The 21,951-nt window shown below is 44.5% G+C and overlaps 1 protein-coding gene and 1 long non-coding RNA gene across 8 annotated transcripts in view; one reads left to right on the top strand and one right to left on the bottom strand.

Moving 5' to 3' along the window:
* Window positions 1–11,413, bottom strand: part of LOC103551414 (uncharacterized) — a 327,409-nt gene extending 315,996 nt beyond the window's left edge. For 4 of the 6 annotated variants that reach the window (XR_011528997.1, XR_011528999.1, XR_011529000.1 and 1 more), the window contains exon 1: window positions 10,194–10,276. This is a non-coding gene — a long non-coding RNA (uncharacterized lncRNA). Of the gene's footprint in view, window positions 1–10,193; window positions 10,277–11,101 lie in introns of those variants that run through there. The other 2 variants (XR_011529001.1, XR_011529002.1) reach the window with 2 other exon arrangements.
* Window positions 10,910–21,951, top strand: part of COL8A1 (collagen type VIII alpha 1 chain) — a 138,173-nt gene continuing 127,131 nt past the window's right edge. The window contains exon 1 of one of the 2 annotated variants that reach the window (XM_070582090.1): window positions 10,910–11,178. The gene's annotated coding sequence lies outside the window, so the exon portion shown is untranslated. The remainder of the gene's footprint in view (window positions 11,179–21,951) is intronic. The other variant, XM_070582089.1, reaches the window with a different exon arrangement.

Genomic DNA, 21,951 nt, shown 5'->3' with positions numbered 1-21,951 from the left:
AAACTCATATGGAAGCAACAAACCCATTAAAAAGAAAACTTATATTATTCCCCAGACCAAAGGACTTTTTGTCCAAGACTTTGTCTGTGACTTATTTATATTGCTGAGTACTCCGCCCTGTGAACAGAAAGCACAGATGACTACAAACGAGTCCCATATACGGATGACAGATGTGCGTGCCAGGAAGTCTGGCGAGTCCATTTTGGAAACTGACTTAATGACATGGTGACAAGTGAAGTGTGTACATGGTCAGTCCCATGATAACCCAGGCATTTCTACTCTCATCCTTGGAAAACCAAGCCATTCATTCTCAATTACCAATGCTTTAAAGCAACATGTAAATAATGGGCAAACTGCCACAAGTTGAATTTGCTAAAATCAGTGCCATTGTATAAATAGAAACCAGAGCTATGAGCACTACGAATATAGTGTGATAGTTGATGAGAACGACACAAGCCTTAAACCTCTTGTTTCTTGAAGCTTATTCCAAGGACTTGACAAACTTTGATAAACAAGGACCAGAAAGAATCAGTTCGGTCTGCCACTTGAATTATGAGTTCTTCCAGATATCCACATTGATTTCCTACCAACGTAGACTGTCTCTGGACAAACTTTAAATGTACACTGGATTTCCCTGCCACCCAACACATCCTTGTTTACTGTGCATCCACGTAGGAGAGTGCTGCTTACCTAGGAGCACTACCTACGTAGGAAATGAAAGAAGCTTTGAAATACCCATTGGGTCTTCCTACTTCTTTATCAGTATCTAAATGGGTCTGCATCATTGGGGATCTTATAAAGATTAGTCAATAAGAAGTGATCCCATACTGTGGAATAGTTAACAAGTATATGCCCGTATACAATCCATATAAGATACAAACATGTGAGTGTCTATCTGGAGTTTACCACCAATCATCTAGCCTTTAACATGGGTGGCTAGAGTCACACTCTCCATACACTCTTGGTTTTCTTCTGTTTCTGTTTCCAACACTCTGTTGCTTTTAATCTAGACAAAACCTGGTACTGTGAGGTTTCATGTTTCCACCTGTGGTGCCCTCTTGGACTCTTAACACAACACTTTGATTTCCATCCTGCCTGCGCCCATCAGACTTGGTATTCTTACTTGGTGCACCTGTCATTTCTCTTCATCAATCCATCTTTTTCCATAAATATTTATTGAACAGAATTCTACGTTCCAAGCACGAGTGCAGGCACTGAAAATATATTGGAGAATAAGACATGGATGTTTGACTCTCAGCTTTCCCTAACAGATTTGTCTTAGCCTGGTTCCTCTAGCTGTGCCTGTCAGTGTTTAATAGTTCAGTGCCCCAGGGAGATCCCTTAGCCCACTACCCTGGCACTCATCGTTAGGCAAGCATCCCAGCCACGCTGACCCTGATGCTCCAGCGGGGGCACTGAGGAGATCTGCACAATGTCAGGGCCTCTGCCCTAGATTGCACATCAGCATTGCACACTGCACTGTCTCTTTCTGGTGTCAGGGCAGTTACTACAATGCATTTGTAGCCACTCAGCCTGCAATTGCTCGAAAGGCAATGTCTAAACTATGACTGAAGAACTTCATTGCTCTTACTTATTTTTTTACTTCAGTTATTCTTTTCATTTCTGCTCTTAATGGCTTTGCATAAATCTGTGCCATTCAGGGACCTCAGGAAATGAATCTCTTTGGTACCAATCACTCCTTTCACACAATACTAACGCCTCCTGCTTCAAGGGAAGAAGGATGTACATGGGAAAATGGATTTAGGTATAGAAGGGAATGCCTTTATAGATGAATGTTGTCTGGAGGACGTGCTCCCATTGCTCACTGCTCTTTGCTGTCTGTCTCTCTCCAAATTCCCTTCAAGGGGAAACAAAAAAACAGAAAACTCTGGTTACCAAACTAAGTCTATAGGCTCAGATAATAGCTGTTTAACTTCTGTTTGCCCACAGCACATTGTTTACACCCACTGAGAGAACACAGGCTCCCATTAGCATCAAATGAAGAAAATCATAAACAGTATTGGACATTTAGTGCAAATTACACACATCAGAAATATATGAATTTCCCAATACAAAATGGGGACAGAGGGAAGTTTCCAAACCATCCCAGTGAGGTGTTTATGCCAAAAATTTCTAAGAAATCTGTACAAAATTCTCTGATATAAATGAAATCGTTTGGCCCAATTCCAATATTTTCCTCCAATTTTCTCCCAATTGTATTATAGTCTAATATTGAGCTAATCTGTTTTACGTAGGCAAATCCATTTGGCACATTGACACTGAGTCAAATCATCTGGAGTGTATCTCCCACCACACGGGACAGTATCTGAAATCGAGTGGATCTCACCATACCAGTAGAAAAGTTTCCTCTTGGCAGAGAGCTTAAAGGGAGCAAAATGTTTGCAAAATAAAAAACCGAGAAAAACTCTACTCTTTATAATTCCAAGGATTCTCTAGCCATGAACCTGAGTTCTCTTTACATATGCACAACTCAACAATTCTCTGAAACGCTAAGCCACCAGCTATTGGGATAGTGTATCTCTTTTTTCATCTCCCAGGTTGAAAAGTGATACTTGCCCTACACACACCACAGCCAATGAAAATGAAATGAGATAGTGTAGGTGAAAATGTTCTGAGAAGCCTCCAGCGCTACAAGAGGGCATGGTGATGCCGGTATTGGTGGCGGACCCAGTGGAGGCGGAGTGACAGGGTTTCCCAAGTTAGGGCCTGCAGGGCACTAGCTATGCAAGAAGTCCCTTGGAGAGACGGCTCAGTGTGGGGTTGGTTCTGTAGTCAATCGTGGAAACACTATGTGTAATATCTCTACCTGTTAGAATTTGAAAAGGCACATTAGCCACTTAAGGTTTGGAACAGCCCTGCAATAAAGAAATTTTAATAATCCAGAATTTCTGAAACATAAATGGATTGGAAGGTTTTTTCCCAACATAATACCGATTAGTATTCCAAGGCACTAAAGTCGCTCAGAGCATTATTATTATTATTCAGAAGAAACAGAAAATTAGATTTTCACCTGGACCAAATGTTCATTGCAATAAACCAACTCCTTCCCTGCATGAGACCCCAAACTCTTGCCTATACTTACAGCAGGAAAGGTGGGGTTCTTAATTTATGAGTAAAACCAGTGATGCTGATATCCCCTTCAAAAATTAAGACCCAGATGAGAGCTAAAAAGGATGTCGCGAATATCTACAATTTACCATTTTTTATACATATGCCTATAATGCCTTTGTCATAAAAAGGAATATTCAGATGAAAATACATTCATGGATTTTAAAGATGTGTAGTCTTCATAGTCTCAAAATGGAACTAAATGAACAAGTGTTTATCAGTGTGGTTAACCCTCTGCTAGCGCTTTCAGCAACACAATTTCCTGCTTTCAAGGGACTCATGGTCTTTTTGACTTCTCAATTCGAAAAATTTATAATCTAGAAGGCAGAAGTCAGGGCAACACAAATTAAAATAGCAAATAATATCCATTTGTGCCAACACAAATGTGAGTTATCTTCAGAAATTCCAGTAGGAAGAACTCTTGGTCTAGTCGTGGAGTGTGGGAAATGGGGCCCATCTGGTCCTGAGCAGTGCTCTTCCTGCGCCACGTGCCAGATGCGGCCTAGCACCCACCTGAAACTCTCTGACAATAAATCCAGCACTGAAAGTCTGATAAAAGGGAAAGTTCTTGAGAAGATGAAAAATACACACAAGATAAAATTAACTTGAGAACTAAGAGAAACAGCAAATTAGTACACAGAAGAAATGACAAAAGGAGAAATAAGATGAACCAAGATTCAGTGACACAGACTCCTCCTCTAACATCCAATGGGACCAAAGCTGTAAGTAACAACTTACAGGAGTTTCAGGGGCCACTTTCAGCACAGGAATTTGTCTCACTTCTTAACAGGTCATTTCTCTTCCCACTCCCTAACTTAGTGACCTGAAGCTCATTTAATCACGTGTCAATAGCTGGGATGTTTTTAAGGTTGTCTAGCAAATAGACTTACCTGTTTCCTTATGCATAGATTAAAGCTCCAAGATCGTGACTTTCCTTCTAGGAAAACAAATGGGCTGCCAGAGATGAAGAAATCTGGTATTGCCAAACTGAGTGTGCTCACAAAACCATATGGCGGCTCTCAGCAGAAATGACAAAGGCCAACCATTATATGTCCCCATTTAGGAAATAAATTCATGAATAATATAGACACCAATGTATGTAGGACTCTATATTGCCCCTTTGTTGTCATGGAGGCTCTCTAAGAAAATCTTGGAAGATGTTTCCCTTTAAAGGAAATAGATGGGAACCAGACACCATGAGATGGTATCCAGCCATTATGGAGGGTCCACAAATAAGTATCTCCAGTTCTTGAGTGCCTTCAGCATTAGGTGCAGTCTGCTGTTCACTCATTTAGTCAGTCAACACTCTCCATGTGTGATGGTGAGTATATTCAGGCCCTTTTCTTTTCAGCAACATTGAACCACATCTGCTCCAATAACTCTTGCACCTCGACTGCCTCACCGGGCAGGAAGACACAGTTTAACAGGCCAAACATGCAGACTGACTCTCTTGATCCCCAACCAAAAATCATAAAGCATATCCTTGTAGTTCCCCCGCAACAAGCAAAGAAAAGCAACAGGCTTTTGTGTGTGTGTGTTTCTTGACGTCAATCACTGACTTACACCTGGCATTCCGAGTAACCACCTCAAAGCTCCCCGTGATGAGCAAGGACTTTCTCTGAGCTTCCATGCTGCCCAGTACTTACCTCAACCACAGAATTTATCATGTTGAATGGAAATTTATCTCTCTGTGTCCCCCACAAGACTGTTTAAATTCCTCAAAAATGGGAACCAAGATATATTGGTCTTTTAAACCCAGTTTCTCTGACCCTGCCAGAACCATATTAGAAGCTCTAAATGTTTTTAGAGCCAAATGGGGTAAAAGGGTCTAGGAGTAGAAAAAGGTTTTCCAAAAAAGCTGTACAACCCACAAAGATATATCGACCACCTACTCTGTGCTAGGCCCAGTGTCAGGGCTTCAAGGAGAGAAGAGCGAAGTTGGAGAGGAAAGAGGTAAGTGGATGTACACGACAGCAGACAGTGGAAAGGGTCATGAGAGAAGTACCAATTTCCCTGGAAGGCTCCACAAAAGGATCAGAAGACGTTTCCTGAGGAGGGTGGGACTAAAGTCCCAGAGGACTTGAGCAGCGTCCCTGGGCAGATCCGGCAGCAGGAGCTCCACCCACCGCCGCGTGGAAGAGGAACAGTGGAGGGCAGAGACACTGTGAAAAGCACACTGCTGCCCCGACTGAAGCACAGGTGTGTGACGAGATCAGAAATGACGGCTAGGCTTGAACCTTGGAGAGGGGCCTTGAATGCCAGAATACCAACTCAGATTTTCCTATAAATAGCGCGGTGTCATCGAAGCTGTCAGAACAAAGGTGTGACAGAATCACTGCTGGGTTTACAGTGGCCGCTCTGGGGGCAACAGGCAAGGTGACGTGGGGATGGGATGGGCCAGTCTGAGGCCAGGACACCTAGTAGATCTCTTATCGCAGATAAATATTTTTATTGTCAAATTGGAGTTTTTCATGAAAATCTTAAGTTGTATAAAATATAACTCTGAATAGGAAACATGGGATTTATAAAGATTGAACATGAGGTAAAAATTAATAAGAACATAAGAGAGTAAACTATAATTAGAAAAAAAGGAGGACAGAAGATAAAGCAGAATTAAAAATTATTCAGCAAGGGAAGTCTAGGACCAAGACAACTCCCACACTGTAGAGAGGGTCTCAGATGGCACACAGGAAGGGTGGACGGTATTTCCCTAGTACCCTGCAAGGCCGTTACTTTTCCACTCCTGAGTAAGAAAAAAAATCCCTGGACTCTTATTTCTCCCCATCCACTGCACTGCCCCCATGACAGAATTACTACAGCGAAATCTTTTAAGGTATAGAAAAAACAGAGTGACTTTAGGTGTCATTGGTTATGGCGAGGGTGAGAGCTGGAAAGGGGTTCAGAGACCCTGGTAAAAGTCTAATCATTTGGGAAACTAAAAAGAGCTGCAATAATTTAGCCTACATTGAAAAGAGCAACCAAATCTTCTCTAACTGAAGAAGTGAAGAGGTGAGGCGGTAGGGAGTGGGGAATTTACCGTGGAGGTACTGCAGAGAGCGTCTTAGGAAATCAAGTCAATTAATTTGGACACCAAGTAAATCTGGCACAATGGATGGAGTTTTCAGAAACTGGGGATCTGCGTGGTGTGGTTCCATTTCCATCAATCAAAACGAGAATTACTACTTGATTCAAACGAGGAGAGTTAAAAGGCTTCAAGGTTTAGAGGCTGACGGCTAAATCCAGGAGACTTCTGCCAAGTCCTGAGACCGAGAGAGACAACGGACACAGGTGAGAGCTAGGTAAGTGAGAATGGTATACCCAAACTTTTGGGATTCTGTATCCAGAATACAGACGAGCTTGCACGTGGGGGTGTAATCCCCTTGTAGCATCACTGGACCAGTGCATTTCGGGCTCGTACTCTCATGTCTGCAACTGAGCACATGTATCACTGAGTGCTGGGTTGACTGGATGGAGATGCTGAGTAAGAGAAGCATCCACACACTGGCACAGAGCAGGCATCTGAAGGGTAGAAGGAATTTCAGAAAGTGTCTGGTTAAGCCTCCTTATTTTACCTACGGACCCTGAATCCAAAAAGGATAAGACATCTGCCCCAAGTTTTCCCAGGTAGCGAGTGGCCAAGCTGGGAATGAACTCCAGACTTCCTGACCCTCCATCCAGTGCTCTTTATGAAGCCAGCGGGAGCTGCGAGGCCGTCATCTGTGGGCTCACCAGAGTCAGTCAGCTCTCTACCATCTGGGCCAACAGGAAAACAGTGACTCACAGAATCCAACATTCCTTTGGAACGCAGGAGAGGTGTGCCTTTCTTCTGTGCTGTGAGCCTTTTCAATTCTTGTAAATAAAACCCTACTTAAATGCCCTAGGAGAGCTGGCAACTTTAAGTGCCTCGCAGGCCAAGGTCATATCTGGTGACACCTAGCACATGTTTAGGCTGACTGACTGACGGGTCACTCAGTAGACAGCAAACTTCTGTACACTGAATTTCAAATCCATGGGGACTTTTGCTAAGACCAAAAGCCATTTTCATTTGCATTCTGAAGGACTCAGGAGTGGCAGGAAGAGTCAGAGGTTGAAATCTGCCGAGGGTAACGCATACGCAACAAGTGAAAGTTGCTGTGTGAAGACGTAAATGTGAAGGTATGGCTTTCAATGCCAGGTTCCGTTGTCTTCTGATCCAGGAACCCTGGGAGCCTCAAGGACCTCACACATCAGACCTATTATCTGGAAACGGGTCCTTTTTGATAACCTTAAGGCTATCACAGGTGAAGGAGAGACTGGCTCCTTTGCCACTCAGAGCAGACACCACCTTCACATTAATCCCACCCATCCTCCTGGCCACCCTGTTTTCCTCTCTCCTTACAACCACCCAGAGCACTGAAGGGACACGCTGGCTAGGACCACCAAGTGTTTCTGCCACCTCTCCCAGACCTCCCAGTCTGTAGGACACAGACACTCAGTTTTCTCTATTTCTAAGTATGCTAATGGCCCTGGACACACCGGCAAGCATTTATCTGCAAAGCTACCATACAGATCCTATTTAAAGAGAAGTGAATTCTTAATAATACGCCATTTCCACCATGCCACTCTACTGCTCAAAAGTCTACAAGGACACCTCCTTGCCTACAGTATACAGTTCAGACCACTGACGTGACGCTTAGGGCATCCTACCAGCTGACTCCACCTCCCTTTCCTGCTTTTTAGCCTCATTGTTCTGCCAAATAGACCCGTCCCTTCAGTGGTGCTGGCCAATTCACCAGCCTCCACATATCTCTATCCCTTCCCCATTTGTGTGCATTCTCTCCCTGTACTACTGCTCATCACCCATCTCCCCAAATGCTACTTTCCACGGCTCAGCTCAAACGCCGCCTCCTCCCTGAAGTCTCTGTGCTACTCAGCTAATAGGATTTCATGCTTTTCTCCCCTCCACAAGAACAGATCTACATTCTTGTTTTCCTCTACCTTGAATACCCCATACTGTCTGCATCCATCCTCAATAAATATTTGTTAATTGATTAATTCTAAATACGCCGCTAAAAAAAGGCTTACATTTTCAAACTCTTGAAAATAAGGTAATCATCTGTAACTCTTATTATATCTACACAATGGAAACTTCAGAGCATCTAGCATGTTGTCATTGGATTCCTTTCTTTCCGCAGAAGACCAAACTAGGTCATTTCAGACCTCAGTCACCTTCTGAGAGACTCTGGAAGGGCAGGCTAAGAAGTCAGCAAAGAGATTGCATTCCTGGATTCCTGACTCGCTGTCCAGATCTGCTACTGAATCAGATTCAGGCAAGTGTGAACTGGAGAAATGAACTAATCATTAACACCATCCAAACGAAATAAAAGGAGCTCCTTTGTTTCGTTGGCTGGATATTCAGACTTGAAAGGAGGGAGTGCAGGAGGAAAGAGAAGAAAAACACAGCCGTCCACTGCTTTCCCTTTGAGTGTACTTTCTTGCCTTTTCTGTTTCTCTTTTTCATAACTATGTGATGGAGCTGGAATGCTTGGGAAGCATTAAATCAGAACTGAGAAGACGATTTGCTGCGATCCTATGAGGATCTCTACTAACATGTTTATCACCCAGACACTCCTCGAATTGGGTCCTGTTTAGTTTGCCCAGAACACATTTCTCTGATAAATTAAAAAGTGCCAGAAGTGGTAGCCTGCCTGTAAAATCACATCTGATTTCAGGGGCTGGCCCCAGAATAGTCAGTGTAGTCCTATATCCAAGTCCAGTAACAAGGGTTATTCACTTCATAGACTTCATTTAACTGATTTGGCCACATCCTCAAAATACAAACATAATGTTTGGAAAGAGGAAAACTGAGTTATGGAGAGTGAGCAGAGAGTAAAACCAACCAGTAAATGGGCAGGCACATTAATGTGAAGTTTCATCTTTATAAGCATTCATTAATTCTTTTATTCATTCATTAAACTAATAAATACTGGCCATTCTCTCTGTGTCAGTGCTCAGTACTGTCATTGATTCAATTAGTCAGACTATACGCATCTATTGAGCACTTACTTTCTGTTAATTAACCACTAGCTATAACTTCCTTGCAGCCAAAAAGTTACTGAATATAATTTGAATAGGTGACATAGAGATGAAAAATTGCAAATATTAAGACAATGTCACAAAACATCAGGAGTAACATTTGCATAATTCTTCTAATGTCAAATTCGTGTTTATGATAAAGATCTTAAATTTTTCATCTCATACATCACTCATCTCCCTCATACCCCGGGCACATGTGGTTGACCCTTGTTGACTCCCAGGTGCATCCAACTGAGAATAAACGTAGTTACAAGGAAGCAATTGAGGTTTTGGACTCCAGAGGCTGGCAGATGGAAATATGAATATGTAAAACTAGGTCCAGTGTAAACTGAGCACATATGGCAGCCAGTATTATGATTATACAAATGCCACTATTGGGTATTTTCTTAACGGATTTCTTTAAAATCCTTTTTTATAATTATGGACGTTCTCCATACCTCATAAGGCTGTGGTGAGCACTGAATCGAGTTTCATATATGTATGTATAGTTATATAGTGCAATATAAATATATTCAGTAAAAGTCAGTTCCCTTATTCTTCCCAGCCCACCCACCCATGCCCCTGCCCTCTCTTCCAGCTGTCGGTACTCCCATCCCCAAGGCTCAGGTTCTGTCTTTTAAAATGCTTTAATTCCTTTGGTGGCAAAAATCAAGCGACGGCTAGGAAGTGAGTCACCACTCAGCAGCTAAAGGAGCTTGTTTTTCTTTCTCTGAATGTATTTCTTAAGAATTTCAGCCTGATCCTTCAGTCGCTTGTTGATTCAACCAAGAATCCTCTCTTAATGTTTAAGACACAGAGAGAGAGCGCTATGGCACCAAAACGTTTTCCAATTGTTAGGAATGAGAGTTTTTAAAATACCGAAAATAACCAGAGGGCAGAGAGCCCCGAAATCCTGTTACATAAGCAGACGTTGGAGGGCCAGGCTGGCTTTGAGGTTCCTTTCTCCACAAGCCAATCTCCTGATCCTCCCCAACCTTCGCCGGATTTACCTTAATGCTGCAGAAGTCTCGAGAGGGGCCTCTGGATGCTGCCCGCTGCGGCAGCGCACTAAGCAGGGCCGGAGGGAGGGGGGGGGCGGGCCCTACCCGCGAGGGGGCACGTGGGGCCGCGGGGCGGGGGATGCGGGGGGGAATACGCGGGGCCGCGGGGGGAGGGATGTAGGGGGGGATGCGCGGGGCCGCATTGTGGGGGGGCATGCGTGGGGGGATGCGCGGGGCGGCGGTAGGGGTGGATGAGTGGGAGGATGCGCGGGGCCGCAGGGGAACTGCGTGAGAGGATGCGTGGGGCTGCGGCAGGGCCGCGGGGGAGGGAAGCGTGGGAGGATGGGGGGGATGCGCGGGGTCGCTGGGGGCACATGGAGGGGACACCTAGGGGGTCGCCCCGCTGCCGCCGGCTCAGGGCCCACCGGGCGCGGCTGTGCTGCGCCCACGCCTAGCGTTCCCTCCTGCGCCTGGCTTAGGAGCCCGCAGTCTTCCTGAACCGTTATTTAGCTTTCCAGAGTCACAGAAAACACCTTCAGCAATAACAGTCACCCACAACTCCCCCCTCAAAAAGATGTCATACAAAAAAGGAAAATAACCCAATTCCCCTCGCCTTCCACATCTTGTCTGTGTCTCCCATTCATTCTCTCCCCATCAGTGGTCTACATCCTGTCTCCACGTCTCCTCGGCCTCCTCTTTCCTTCTCTGTCCCCCTCCCTCTCCCATTTGCACTCGGTCCTGCGCCCCTGCACCCCACCCTCCCGCCTCTCCCCTCCTCGGGCTCCCGCGCGCCCTCCCCGCCCTCCCGAGAGAAACCGGTCCGCTCCTCCCGGGGCTGCGCGCCCGCCCGCCCTCCTGCCCACCTACCGCGAGGAGCGGCTCCTCCCACCTGCCCATAAAAGCCAAGTGCATGTTACCAGCGGCGGATCCGAGTCCTCTCCCGGTCCTCTCCTGTGGGAGCCGAGCCTCTCTCCTGGACCTTAACGTGCTCAAGGTAAGATCACAGCTCTGCAGGCGTCTGACCTCCGGGGGTTGCTGCGGGGACGCGTTTCCTCTGGTCAACACGCTGACGGTTGGGTTAGAGCTGATTCTTACGGATGCCAGATCAGCTGCTCCTTTAACTAGCAACTGGTTGGAAAACAAACTTCTGTTTGAACGGTAAAATAAAAGTTCATTTTGGGCAGAAACAGCAGCATAAATATTGCAGAAACCTTTTCTCTTTTTAAATCACTTTTCCCCTGTTGCTGACTGTTACTGAGGTTACAATGTATCTCTTTGGGGTATTTTACTGACGTTTTTCATTGTAAATATTTCACATATCAGTGGGGGCAAGGAAAACTTTGTCCCATTGTCAAAAATGTACTTTAAAAGAACACAATTAGTTTCCTTAAAATAGCACAGTGAAAAGGTCTGCTAACAATTTTGCAATGTTTTCCAAACCCCCAAGACAGCTTCTGTGAGTCCTTTAAGAAATATCTTTCCAGGTTTGAGCGCTTGGAAAAAATGATGTGAACGGGTGCCCTTTGCACAGGATGGGAATCAGGTGGCCGGTAGATAGGAAAGAACACATCCAAATTTACAAGCCGGGGCAGAATGTGCTCTCACAAAGCTGTCTTTTCAAGACGTCCTAAAATGAGAATTGTGTTGGAACTAAGAAAGTGTATAAAAGAACTTCATGAATTTCTATACACACACCTAAACATAGAGCGTTTCACTATGTTTCACAGTAAGAGAAGAATACAGGCCAGATTATACACTACTTCTGTGTACACCAGATAGTTGTGAAGAAAGATCAGCTCGGAGGCTCTGGGAATTTAAACCCTGCCTGCCACTCTCTCTTCCCTCATCTGGTAAATTAAAATCGACCTGACTGGCACCTGGGTCTCACAGAGTTCTCCAGTATTTAAACTACCCTCACTGTTAAAGATGGATATGGTCCTGTTTCTGGGGTCTGTGAATGAGTGTTGTGCACCTGTGAAAGAAAAAACAAACTCCACAGCTCCTTGTGTGGAACCAGACGCTGGGGCCATGATGTTTGCCGTGGAAATCTGTGGGCTGTGTGGGATGCAGCTCTCTCATGTGGGAGAAAAACCCTCTTCAAATGTTTCCTCTGGGGAATTGCACAAGACCGCTTAGGGCTGCGAACCAAAGCGGGCGGTCAGGAAACCACACCATGATTTCAGCCCTGAGGTTCCTGAAGTAAGACAGGAAAAGTTTCACTTTTCTTTTTTTTTTTTTTTTGGTTTGTTTATATTGTATCACTTGAAGAGTGAAAACTCTCCAGGGCTGGGAAAACTACTTTGCTATTAAAGAAAGTACAATCATTAGAAGTTTAACTGAGGGTCTTCCAAACCCTTTCTCCTCATTGTTTATGTATCAAAAGAAATAATAAAAATATTTCAAATTTTTGTTTGGCTTAGAGGGCACTCACTGCTACTATGTCAGTGAAATATTTATATGTAAAGCTTTCTGTCGTGTGAAGTTTTGCTTTATTGGAAAAAGATTATTACGAGGAGTGCAGTTTTCATTTAAGAAAACAATATAAAATTACTATTGGCCAAGATAATATGTGACCTGAGCATAGTCAAATACCTTTTATCTCGAGCCACAGTGCAGACGCTTGCTCCCCAGCTGGTATACGTGGGTGATCAGCCGTGGCGAGAGCATGGCTATGGACGCGGCCGAGGGCTGTGTGGTGTGTCCACGGTGGTTCATCCTTATGGGGGTGCTGGACCCGTGCTCATCGCCACCACGGAGAAGATGCACTGTCTCATTCGCCCGGACCCCTCGAGGGAAGTTATCTTTTCCGGGAGAAAAGAAAGTGCTCCCAGTGTAAAGGGGCTCCCTGTCCTTCCTAAGTTTGGGGATGAAGAGAGTTCTTCCAGGCTCGGCCTCTGCTTTTGCTGGCAGTTAACCCGCTCCACAAGCTACGAACCATTTAACAGTAACTGCCTGCCCCATGTGCCGTCGAGTTCAACCCCCTAAATAACGGGGTGAGATCATCCTCGATTGCTCATGATCTCACTTTCCCAGAGGCCTTCACCAGACGCTTAAAGTGATTCTTTCCACTTAGGGTGCACATCAGGCAAGATGACACTTCCCTACTAAGTTTTTGGAAGAGTCGGTGGTGGGGCTCATTTCGTTACCCCAGCGTCGCCCTTGGCACAGGATGTGGAGACACAGTGTGAATCTCCTCTTTATGCCCCTGTATAGCTGCCCCTGGATTGGGTTCATCCTGGACGTATCCAACACCCTTTCAGCAGGCTTTGAACAGTTCCTTGACTATTTCTAAAGGTGAGCGGCTGCCCTTCCCCGGGGACACGAGAGGGTGCGGATCTTGAGGGCCTGCTACACCCAGGGAAACACACAGTTTAGATTTTCTGCTATTCTGAAACTTGTAAAGCCGTATTCTTCCCGTGATCAGAAAGTATATCCCGTCTGATTTCCATCTGTGAAACGCAGATCGAGGAGCGGAGAGTGAGATGGGTAGACTTGAGAGGGAGCCTGGGGGAAGTGCCTCTAGGAAGGGTCCTGCTAGCAGAGGAAGGTCGGAATCTCTGTTACAGACACCACTTCTTCTTGCCCTTATTTATGTGGAATATGAGGACATGTGGCAGAGCAAAGATCCATATCTGCTCTTGTTTTTTTCTTAAATCAATGAGGGTCTTTCCACTAATAAGTGAGGAGCCATCTCTGCTGGGCCCTTCTGTACCAGGAGAGAACAGCTCAGACCCAAAGACCAAAGCGATTTCAGCTCTGCCTGAACCCACAGGCCTGAACATTCAAACCCGCAGGACTTTGCCAGTTATAATTTCAAAAGCTATATTATGAGTATAAAAACCCTCAGAACATATTTTAACTAATGAGTCTTTCACATCAACAAATCCACCCCTAGCTCTCCCAGAGGGTCCAATGTTGGGTAATTATTTGCAATTCAGAAGTTAAAAGCAGTAATTTGCTCCTTCCTATGCGTGGTCACCACTTTGGTATGGCAGCTGACAGAGTGAGTGCTCCTGCAGGTCACCCGCCGAGAACCCGGGCTCCTGCCTGCCTGGGCTTCCTTCTCCTCCACCAGGCCTCCATACCCATGCAGATGCTTAATTTGGTACAGGTCTTGAGACTACTTCTAGCCATCTTCTGAGAGGCGTATTGTTCTAACTATTGAGTGAAAAGAAACAAGGAGAGGAGAGGAGGAAGAGAAGGGCAGAACAAATGCCCTTTGGAATTTAGAGAATCTTTCACTTTAGCATCGTATGGAAAGGACCTCTTACTACCCAAAGCATCTGGAAATTAAAAAGAAAAAGGACCAGCTTACAAATTGTTGCAAAATGCTAAGGATATAGTAGAAAAGATCTTCCAGTGGCCTGGCAGCCGTCAACACAGTTTACACCCCATGGTACTAGGTTAGAACTCTGCTATCCTTCCCCTTGCCAGAGAGACAGAGGGAAGAGTGGGAGAGAGAATTAACCACGTCTAGCATGACCGAGAGAAGCCGCTGATCAGACATTCCACTATTGCTTGGTAACCATGTTTGCTGTTGGAGCAAGGAGGTTCTTTATAGTCTTTCCTCAAGCAAATAGATTTGCAGGAAGGGGGTTAGAGGGAGTCACACAAGGTCGGAATGTCTGTAATCTGGGGGCCCTCTGTGTGCAAATCCACAAAGCCACTGGAATTGCATCGAGTCGAACTGAAGTGACTTAAACAGAAATGTTCCCAAAGACTGATTACAGAGTAATCAGCTAAAATCATAATGAATTCTAACTTCTCAGTGTAGCCACGCACAGCACACATAGCTGATTATGTAAAATATTAAAACACACTGATGGCTCACCTTCAATCTCCTCTATTAATTTTGGGCTCCCTTCCATTGTCCTTCGTGGAAAACAAAAGCTGTCCCCCTCTCCTTCAGCACAGCATCTGCAGGTGCCATCAGGGCCCCTCTGTGTACCCCGTTTCTTCTTTCACTGGAGGAAATCTCTTTTCAGTTCTTATAGATCAAGTCTCTGGAGTACCACTCATACTTGTGGCTTTTCTCATTACTTCCTTAAGCAGGATGTCAATTTTCCCTCCAACACATAAAAAGGCTTTGCATTTTCTAAACCTTAGTTCATATACCTAGAAGAAAGGTAGTTTAAAATCGTGACTTGCCTCCAACAGACTCTCTGACATGAAGTTTCTAAGCATTTTTATTTATCTAGCCCCTATTCTAACATTTTAGGGATTTAGAAACTTAGAGAATCACAGAATATAAATGCTGGAAGGATCCTTGGAGCTAATTTTAGCTAAAGTTAATTTTACATATGAGAAAAGTTCAGAGAGGTTAACATCTTGCCCAGGGTCACCTAGATGTGTATAGCAGAACCAGGGCTGGAGCCAAGCTGTCCAGATCAGCGCCCTACCTGGAGTGACTATACTGTGTGCTCCCCATCCAGTGTGTCTCTAAGATGTCTCTGACTATTTTAAGAATTCGCTTGGAACTTAACATGGAGGGTTCTCAGAAACCATAACCTGGTAGAGGTTTTGGGCTGCAGCAGTACCTGTGCGACAGAACATCTAGGAAATCTTGACACAAACCCTTGTGAGAAGTGACATCACCCATTGTCACCATCACAGGGACCTCGTATGTTTTTCTCCATTCCAAGACCTATTATGTAGTTGCTGCTGGGTAAAATCTGTGTTGAATGAGTGAGTGAATGGGGGGAAAAGCTAACTATAAAATACCCATTTTTATTAACTCCTTCCCTACAGACCCTTGTAAGGAGTCCATAGGGACTTATAGACTCGCATCTCAGATATATCAAATCTAAGGCTCCCCCCTTGATTTAGGAACTGGGGAGAGTTCATGCAGCCTTGTCAAAGGCTAAGCCATTTCCCTTCCTGCCATGCTTTCACTAGTCCTTCCCACGTTTACCCGAATTCTAGAAATTATACTATCTTTTAGAGCAGGCTTAAAATCTAGATCCCATGTCAATGTGACAGAATACATGTATTACTTTGTGATGGTTTACGGTATAGACTTCCTCTGCTTCTACCCAGTAGACAATGTGTTGCCAGTATAACCACCTTGAACCTTCCTAGGTCTCTAATGAGAGAAAAGGCAGAATATGCGTAATGCGCAATCAGAGAAAACTTGAGGGACATACTGGTTGAGGGGTGTAGGCTTGAGATGTATTGTGACAGAAGGGAAGGGTCATCCAGAGGGCAAGCATGTAGAGACGGGTGGTGCAGCTAGAGGCTCATTCCTCTGAAACTGAAGAGGGAGAAACTGCAGGGAGTTTTGAGGTGCTGGAGAAGAGACCTTTAGTAAGACTGTCTGGACCAAGACCGTCTCAAATGTTTGGGAGATGAAATCCTATTTGGGTCAGGCTTCTTCGACTACAACACCATTTGAGGACTGGCTCACGTGGGTGAGAGCTTTTTGAGCATTACCTCTATTAAAACTCTTCTTAACCATCGACTGGGCTTCAGCTGGGAAAAGAGCCTTATTTGACCTCATTTTAGACTTGACTCTGACCCAGCCTACTAACTCCATGGATGTCACATCATCAAAATGTTCTCTGCTGAGATAACAATACAATCTTTGGTAGTACGTAAAGCTACTCCAATATAGAAAATGATGAAGGTAGAAAAGAACGTTCTTATGTTGTTTCTGAAAACGGTTCCCCTGAGTAAATGGACAGATGTTACCCCAGATGCTGCCTCCCCATCCTCTAAAGCATCCCTGACAGTTGTTTGCACATCTGTGAAAGAGTCATTGTGTTTCTGAAATCAGTTTATTGTATGTTGAAATTTACATAGTCTATGACTAAGCATCATTGTGAAAACATTCTTTTAAGTAAGTCTTTTTTGAAAACTGCCTCTCTTAAGCTCTCTATTGATGTGTTTACACCACAGGATATTTAGGCATTAACATCATTTGATGTGCTGAGATTAACGACAATTAATCACTTCATGTGCTACTTTTCCAACCCTAACTGAATAGGCCTGGGTGTGGGTGTCAGCTGTTGGCTTCTCCAGGAAATAAAATGTATCCAGCCTGTTGGGGAGCTTTTCCAGTCCCTGTTAACTAGATAAAACAGCTGTTCTTCTGAAAGTCGGGGCCGATGGCCTCCATAATTAAGGCTTCATGTACTAGGGCAACTGTGTCTGGTTTATGCAGAAATTTCTCTACCTAGCCGCGGAATGGCTAAGGCTCAGCTGCCTTCTGTTCAACCGGAGGACAGTGACTCTTAAGAGCTGGTTGAAGGGCATTGTCCTGGGGCAGCCGGGAGATGTTCTGTCAGCTATCATCCCATGTAGCATGTTCCTCCAGCTATCATGCCACGTGCGCTTTAAAGATAAACCTAAACTTGGTTCATAAATTCAAAGTGATGACAGAGTATATGATTACATTTCTTTAAAGAGCCCTACTTAGCACTTGTCCAGTCTTAAAGTCCAGGGATCATGGTATCCATCAGTGCTATAAATCCAAACAAGTGGCCTCTTTTTAAAAGGCAGACACAAGACAAGGCCAAGAAGTGCATGAAGGGAGACACTAGGTGGAGCTAAGAATTTGTGGCTTAGGTGGCCAAGATTGTTGAGGTTGGAAGAATGAGGGAAGAAAAGGGATCTGCAGCAAAAATATGCGGTTGGATCCACAATTCCTAGTTTAACGACACATGGACTTCCCAGTCTTGCTCCCAGTCTGTGCCAATCCACTGTTCAGATGGATGGGGAGGGAGGTTGGTGGCCAGTAGAGGGAGCCAGGAAGCTGTGTCTCTGAATAGAAAACTGACTTGTTCCCAGAGGGGGCCTGTAGATTTAAATTTTTCTTATAAAAGGCGGAGCAAGGTGTCCTTTGCAACCAGTGGCTAAAATGTACCAAAGGAGTGTATCACATTGTTGGTTTTCTTTTTTGAAAAAAATTCCATTTTAAGCCTCTAGGAATAAATCACCTGCATTTCAGCAACACCAGAAATGTCCAGGCTTGTAGAACTTTATTTGAAAGAAAACCAAAGCAATCTAGAAAATGTTCTTTCCAAGGCCACCACCAGCCAAGACAAAATGCTCATCTCAGTAATAAACAAACCCTGGCAGCTGGGGGTCAGTGAGAGACAAGTGCAGAGAGGGTGGAGAGCCGGGCAGATCTCAAGTTTAAAAGGGAGGTGCTGGTGCCCTGCCATGACCAGACCCTCCTGTCATCAGGGGAGGGGGAGGGGAGCGGGGAGAAAGAAGGAGGTGGTAATGGGCCAAACAGGCTTCTCCAACCAAGATGGCTCAGAACCTGCACTCCTGGGTGCAGGTCTCTCCGGGGAGCAGCCAGGGCCTTGCCTAGACCGAAGGGAATACCTTTCCATTGAACGTTTCCATTGCACAGCTGTGTGGGGATGGCTTGTTAAGACTTGAGACACTTGCATAATTCAGAACCCTTTGGGGGATATAGGATCAATTAGGACGATAAAAAATATCCTGACAAACCAGAGAAGGGCTGCTTACTTTGTAAAAATTATGACATTCACAGGGAAGTAGAGCAATAGTCTCTCTAAGGCTGCCTCTGATGTCAATAGAGATGAAGCTGTGAAGTTAGTTTTCATGGGGCCTGAGACTCCACCATTCCAGAAAATCTTCAGTGTTTCAATCTCAAAAACACCCTGACTCTTTCTGGGACCTTGGACAAGTCATTGATCATCTCTCTGCCTTAATTTTTTTATCTTAAAAAGAAGAACAATTCTCAAATAACCACTCTCTTTACCATTTGGAGACACTTGAGGTCTTGCGGAGTATTTTACAGAACGTGGCTACTCAAGCACACGTTGTTACTGTTCTTTAGTATAGTGAATGGATCCTGCTCACACCACCTGGGAATGGCGCATGGTATTTATACAGAACCAAGTCAAAATGGAGTAAAATTCCAAATAAGCACATAGCCTTCAACGATGTGAAAGAGCATATTTATTTCTTAGAATACAGAGGACAATTCCAGTCTCAAAGGGCCAGACAAGGTCAAGGGTAAGTAGGAAGGGGAAAAGAAACAGTAAGTTATGGCTTAAGAGTCTCAAAAGGCCTATATGCTCACCTGTCCATTTTTGACACCAGTCAAAAGACAATTCCCCACACACAAAAAAAGGTGTTGTGATTTAAAAAATCTGTTTTAACTGGAGAAAGGTTATATTTTTAATAATGACTATTACATTGTGTAAAATCTCTGAACGCTGTTTCTTTAACGTTTTCCAAAGTGTTTCAAAAACAGTTTTTTGGGGATATTAATAGTTGTTTATGCAGAAGTAGTTTCTACGATCAAATAAATTTTTAAAACACTTAAACAATATGATCAATGTTATTCACCGTGAGACTTCACAAAGACCTTGATATGCTATGTATATTTTCATCCTTCAAAAGATTTACAGTAAATAGTGTGTCCTAAACTTACTTGATGACCAATCTTCCCAGCCTGAGAGCATCCCTCGGGACTGGTGTTCTGCAGAACGGCTTGAGAACAGTTCAGGAATCACTGTCCTGCTGCGTTATTTTAAGATCCGCCGGGACAGTGTTGCTAGTTATTGTGTGATACACACTGAGTGTCGGTGTCAATCATGGGCTATGTCAACCCATAAAATAAGAAACAATCCCAGGGTGGTTTCCAAACCCAGATGAAAAAGAAGCAAAACAAGCAGATGAACTTGTCTTGGTTCCGTGGCTTAGTTCTTTATAATGATAATAGCAGAAACACCAGAATGATTTAAGAACTTTCCAAGTTCTAGATAGGTAGACAGATAGACAGACAGATGGGAGGGAGGGAGGGAGAGTCTCTTCCTTCTCTCTTTCCCACTGAGTGAATTTTGTGATATAAATACTGAAATGGCCAACAGTAAGCAATAAGTCCAGTAAACAAGGAGCCTAGATAATTCCGTGAATTAGCTCAACAATCTCTGAGCTGATAATTCTGTTTCACCTTAATCACCATTAATTAACTGAGGTCATTAGCCAGATATCTTCCTTGAGCATTTACTTTCTCACCGTCAACAGGGAGCTCATTCTGGTAACAGGAACACACTTACTGATATTCCACTATATCTTGCTACACTGGGGGTTGTTTGGTTTCTCTGTGTCACTCAGACCTCCCACCCCATCAGATCCCCTATTTCTCTTAGGGTCTTCCTCTGGGAATTCTCTTTCCCCTTCACGAAGATAATGCCTGGAGGCTCAGATCCAAAAGCAGCAGAGTGGAGCCTATCTCTTTTAAGAGAATGAGGAGTTCACAGTCCTCCAAGGGAGAAACGCAAACTCACCATGACTAGTTATAATAATAGATATTACTTATTAAGTGTCTAACAGGACCAGACTTTGTGCAGTCTCATTATCTCTATTCCCGTTATCAACCTTACACAGCGGTATTATCATTCCTGATTTAAAGAGAGGAAAACTGAGCCTCTGCTTGGTCAAGCGACTCGGCCGAGGTCACAGCGCTAGGAGGTGGCAGAGCCAGAGGTGCCCCCACTGAGGTCACACTGCAAAGCCCCTGGTCCTCCCGCTCCTCCACGCTGCCTCCCATGATGTCGCCTCACAAAAAGGAGAAAACCATCTACTCCCTACAACAGTGCCTCTGATTCATGAGGAAAGGGAGAGAATTCCAGTGGCTCCTTTCCTGGACACTGCCGACTGGCTCTGTTTCTTGTTTAATACTGTAACTTTAATTTCTTTTTCTTTTTCGTATTTTTTTCCTAAAAGCATGCTGTCATTTTAGAGCCAAAAAAGTAAGGGTCATGTAACTAGAAAAAAGAAAAAAAGCCATCATTTCTCCCTAGGGTAATTTGTAAGGGCTAAGGTTTCTCCGTAAATTCTCCCCAAGCAATCACAAATTGCTTGGCATCAGTCTGGGAAAGAGAGTGAGAACCTAGCATGTCATTCCTAAGGAAGTAGACATTCCCATGATTATAGGAGAAATAGACTGGGACAAAGGCCCCTTACCCAGACCTGCCTGGGGCTCACAGACCATCCTCTCTGGCGGTACTGTTACTATAATCCACAGCCAGGTGTTGAGCATCAGGACAACTTACATGATTCCCCCAAGCCATGTGAGCCACCTAGAAAAATGTCCATGTTGTCAACACCTGCTGCTTAACCTGCAGTGAGGTAGAAATAAATAGGCCTTGAGCCCACCGTTGTGTTGTGCCGAAGACAAAAGGGGCAACAAGGTCTAGTTCTTTCCATATGATCACCTTCTGCTCTATTTTTCGCTTTCGTGCTTGATCTTCCCTCTCTGCGTGTGGTATTCTCCACTTAATCTACTGAGTTAATTTGTGCTGCTGCTCCGAGATTCAGATCCCCTGTCTCCTGCCCTGAGAAGACGTGCCTGCAGCCGCCTGCCCCAGGCTGTGTTGTGCAGCTCCTCCCTGCTCCCTTGTGCCCTGTGCACAGCCTTGTCGTGGCCGGTCCACTCTGTAATGGCACTGGCTCATCTTATGTGCAAGGCTGTGAGCTCCTTGTAAAAGGATTCACGTCTTGTTCATCTCTGCACCTCAATAATAAGAGCTTAATAAATGTGAAAAGGAGGAAAGAAAAAAAGAGATGGAATAAAATGCAGTGATGGTGAATGAGTAGCCTCTGAATATGCTTTTCTCTGTCCTCATAGGTTGTTCCAAGAAGACACAATTTACCTAAATTGATTCACACACACATACACACACGTACAGCGTTACTAGTCTCAACTCTGGCACAGGATGAACTCCCATTGGTATGCTTATATGAAATATTGGCCTTCCAGATACGAAAATACATAAGGGAAAAT

This window comes from Equus przewalskii, chromosome 18 (genome assembly GCF_037783145.1).
Source record: "Equus przewalskii isolate Varuska chromosome 18, EquPr2, whole genome shotgun sequence".
NCBI classification, from domain to species: domain Eukaryota; kingdom Metazoa; phylum Chordata; class Mammalia; order Perissodactyla; family Equidae; genus Equus; species Equus przewalskii.
This window is presented reverse-complemented; position numbering and strand designations above follow the sequence as displayed.